Source organism: Cydia fagiglandana, chromosome 22, assembly GCF_963556715.1.
Source record: "Cydia fagiglandana chromosome 22, ilCydFagi1.1, whole genome shotgun sequence".
In the NCBI taxonomy this organism is placed as follows: Eukaryota; Metazoa; Arthropoda; class Insecta; order Lepidoptera; family Tortricidae; genus Cydia; species Cydia fagiglandana.
This window is the reverse complement of record NC_085953.1, coordinates 5,525,444-5,530,517: the sequence shown is the minus strand read 5'-3', so window position 1 is coordinate 5,530,517 and position 5,074 is coordinate 5,525,444.

Here is a 5,074-nt window from a genome sequence, read left to right as displayed (position 1 = left end):
GTAAAGGAGGCAGTAAGTCGCGACCTGAAATCCATGCTAGGTTTCGTGGAAGAGTTGGGGTGTTTAGAGTAGCGGTAGATTTTTGCTTTTTCACGCAAAATAGTCTCAATGGTTGTCGATTTGTGGAAAATGCCCATCACCTAAAGCTAATTAACAAGGTTCACAACTCAAGGAGTAGTAGATACGTTGCTTTAGTACATTTTACTTGATTGACTGAAGGATGTCTCACGCTAGACCGGGCCGTGCCCGGGCCGAGGCGTCCGACATGTCATTTTCTATGACAGCTGATAAGTAATAACATGGCTCCATAGAAAACGAAGCGCCGGAAGCTCCGGGCTGGCCCCGGCCCGGTCTATAGTTCGTTTTTTTTAGCATTAGAAAGAACTCCACAGAAGCAAGCGTGCAGTTTTTGTCAGGCTCTTTAATTGTTAATAATTATTGAATTATCTAATGTAACATGGTCAATACATATAATTTACTTCAAATTATTACCGCTAAAAGTGCCGGATTTGGAACCACAAGCTTACTTCTGCGAAGTTCTTTCTAATGCTAAAAAAACGGACTGTAGCGTGAAGCATCCTTAAGAGATTACTATTGTTTGTCATTTTTAATCTCCGGTTACCCAGACTAAAAATATTGACACACGCTGAGATATATTATCAATCCATTACATTCATGTAAACAGTAAATATTTACTGATGAACCAGTTTTATCAGTCGCTTAAAGGTAAGAATTACTCAATATTGGATACATATTTTTGCTTGGTCTAGGTCAGGAGTAGTGTTTGTAGGATCTCAAGTCTAATAAAATTAAAGAATTAGACTCTGACGAGACTGCGTTAGTAAGACTTCCCAGTCTTTTAAGTCCCGAGTAGAGTCCTGTATTAAGTCTTTTTTTTAAACGCAACTCAAAAGTGTCAAAAGGGCTCGAACCTCCGAATAAAAACTATGCCAATCATTTTGTAGGTTATGCCTAGTGTGGGGTTCAGACAACGCGCTCTTCTTTGTATGTCTGTGTGATAAATAATTATATTTTTTATCTTAATACCGTAAAACGGGGTGAGTAGGTTTCGCGGGGAGAGTTGGATTATGAATGGGGAGAGAAGGTTTGAGAGGGGGGTGAGAAGGGATTTTAAGGCTACTGCTACAAAAATAATGTATTCCAATTTAAAATGGGGCTATAGTAATACACATAATAAAAAAAAATCGATTCAACAATGTTCCAAAATCACCTTTGTATGACAAACCCTCTCACCCCAAATACGAGGCACTACGGGGTGAGGTGGGTTTTCCTCTTTATCGTCAAAGTTATGAAATGGAACTACCCAAAATAAAATACAAACGTCCGAACCACTTATTATATACACCATTCAGTTTTCACATGTAAAAATAAAATTTTATCGAGGTTTGAAAGTCAAATTTCACCCAACTCACCCCATTATACGGTACTAGTTGCAGCAAATAAAATGAGCGTTATTGTTGGCGTAGGTATCACATGAATTTCACTTGGAGACTATTTTTTCTCTTAAGAATTCTCTTAATAAAAGACTCCTTTACATGCCAAGGATGCCTTTAAAACTGTCTCTGACAACTTGAAAAGAACTCTTAGCTTAGACTTAATTATAAGAGTCTGAAAGACTGAGTCAAGTCTTTAGGGGGCTCAAAAGACTCGCATCTTAACCAACACTAGTCAGGAGTCGGCAAACATTTGAGAAGAAGACCCAACCGCGATATCACCAGTTTTAAGTAAGTATCTCAAAAAGTTTCAAATATCGTTTTCGAAGATCTTTATTTGTTATATTTTGGGTATCTTGACGAGCCACAATTTACGCAGTTTACCGATCCCTTGTCTAGGTGCCTACATTGAATCATCTCAGGCGTAACTTAGTAAGGAGGTAGTAAAACATTATTTTTGATGGCTTCTCTAAACGATGGGCCAGCGCCGCTCCAAGGGACGCATTTATGCGTTAGAGGGAGCAAGTGATATTGCTATCTCATTCTACCGCATGGCTGCGTCCCTTGGAGTGGCCGGCGCTGGCTTATCGTGTAGAGGAGCCATGAGAATTAGACCCTAATGGAACATCAATAAAGATTGACATAGGCGCCACTTGTATTCATAAATCATTTAAGAGGTACTAAGTAGACCTTATAGTCAATCATTAATCTTACTTTAATCCTTCACAAGTTTCACAACACCTCCGACACCTCGCACCTCCATTACCCCAACATTGTGTCATTTTCGACTACACACTTCCCCATCTTTCACCAACTCAAAATGCAACCTTACCCTGAGCAGAACAGAGTTCAAATCTAAAAAATAACGCAAAAGAATTAAGAGGCTCCCAAGGTAAGCTCAATCTTGAATTAGGTATATATGAAAGATAGTAAGTCTCACCTACTTTCTAAGATCTTTAACCCCTTTTTTGGCCGATTGAAAATTTGGTAGATCGACATACGGTCTCTGAACCCAGAGAGTTCAATCACGTCAAAGGAAGTGGTTATTTTGTAGTAGTTATTACGAGGTGCGCTTGAGTTCCAAATTGGTGGATTTAGATGGATCGCAACGAGAGGCGATGACACGTGACAAAGGAGCCGCCGATTGAATCGTCGAATGTAATGTTATGTAAAATATTATGCCGTGCTTGCCCTTCACAAAATCTAGCTACAATAGGTACTTCAGAAGGGTTATCCGCAGATGGTCTATAACGCAAAATGACTAGTGTGTTGTTTTGCCTAAATCGCAATTAGTCTACATTGCAAACGGTCTAGAACGCAAAATGCCCACTTTTTATATCACCACATTTTACATAGGTAGGTTAGGTTCGTTAGGTATCTTCAAATGGCCGAAGGCCAAATAGACAAAGAATGGGAGCCTCGCGGAAGCGGGGCTCCATCGACATCGCTATAAAGTTAAGATATAACGGAAAAATAATTCGGGCATTTTGCGTTCTAGACCGTTTGCGATTTAGACTAATTGTGATTTAGGCAAAACAACACACTAGTCATTTTGCGTTCTAGACCATCTGCGGATAACCCCCTTCAGAATATTGGGAGCAGCAACATAGATCGCATGACCGTAAGACGGTTTGAACTAGTTTTAGCGAATTTTTTTTTGCAGACGAATCGATTGATGGTAAGCTATTAAGATTGACCATGGACATCTAACTTTAAGATGGGAAAATACACTTCTTTTGTAAGGTTTGAAGGTCGTATCAGTCCGGAATACCGCAGGCGACAGTTTATTCCATAATATTCAATTCATTCAGGGTAACAATAAAGTTAGATGGACGTCTTCCGCTTAATTTGATGTACACTAGTGTTTAAAATTTGGATTGTTTTGATGACTATGATGTAATAATTACTCACAACAGATGTGATGTACCACCGATTTTAATATTGTTAAATTAACAAGACCTTAGCACTCGTTTGTACTGGTAATCACCTAACGAAAGCTACGATTTAATTGTTTGGTATTTTTTTGTCTTTAAAATACATTTTGACACTTGTTCTTCTACCCATTCATGAACGATTTATAAGTAACCAATCTATGTAAGTGTTATTAGTTAAGTTTAAATTAAGCGTTTTTGAATAAAGCATCTTCTGTTCTATTCTATTTTAAGATTTTTATGTTCCACGTTCTCTTTAGTGACTTGTAGTCTCTGTGCACTTAGGTGGGGTTAGACCCCATACGTATTATCCTGAGGACCCAGAGTGTGAACCCAATCTTCTTATCACGCGTTGTTTACGCGCGCAAGTGGTCGGTTCCCTCTTGGATCAATGATCGGAGAGGTGTATAAGTGTGTGTTAGATGCACGTGCAAAATAATAGTACATTTCGATGCTAGTGCGGAAGGTATGTCATTACTTCACGAGTACCGAGATATCTTGCCACGAGCCGCAGGCGAGTGGCAAGACTCGGGACGAGTGAAGAATGACATTTCCGCACGTGTATCGAACGACGTTTTTTAATACAGTTGCGAAAAAATAAGAAAAACATTGTTAATCGTACACTAAACAAAAGTGGTAACAGTGACAGCTCGGTTAGACGTCGTCTTTAAGTATATTATATCTATGGGCGTTTGGCAGCTATTCCGTTCCATTCAGTCAACTTATTAAGAACGGAATTTTCAATATTGACTATTAAAAAATAAACGTGTTATAATGATGAAGAGGTAAGTAATTAAATATGAAATATGTAATATTTTTCGTATTCTTACATTAACGGTAGGTTTTTATGCTGATTACGACGTTTAAAGGAAACTAATATTAACACTCATCAATAAGTAGTCGTGAATTGGAACAAGTATAAATTTAAAAAAATTGGAAAAGTAAAAAGCACTAGTTCGAGATAACCAACTTTCCGCACGCTAAACAGCTACGTAAAGTAGCACTTTTTGAGCAACTGTATTAAAAAGTGATTTACAGTACATATGGTCCTATTTTCACTAGTGCGTAAAATAGCACTTTCGTGCGTGTGTCAAAAGTTTAAAGGGCGATATGTACTGTAAAACGTACGATACACGTGCGAATAAGTAATTCCTCTTTTCCGCACTTGTATCGTAAATAACTATTTCAGTAGGTATATATGGTGCTATTTTAGTAGTCACGTCAAATTAAGCCGAATATTGGCAATACAGCGGAAATAAGTAGTTTTGAAAATTGGTAAAGTTCCTTGTGGTGTCCAGATAAACATACTAAAAGTCCTTGAGGGTACGGGGTGGGCTGGGGTTGTAGAGGGGGGTTGAACGTACCTTTTTTCATATTTTTGCTCATATCTCGAATATCTGTAGGTACGAATAGCATTATAATCGGACAAAAGTTTAAACATAAAATTTCCTACCAATTTGGTTATGTATGTTTATTTTTACTTATTTTTGTTTATTTATTTCTACGATAATACCCAAAGGGCACTTAAAACTTAAATTCTTTGGTTATAACTCTCTGATTTATCCCTGACGAAATGCCAGGTCAAGAGCACCCTACCGGCGAGCGTGTATGAGGAATGTTATGAAAGTGAAGGAAACGAAAGAAGTAAGTCAGGACCGTAGCAAGTGGAAGTGGTCTCTGTCTACCCCT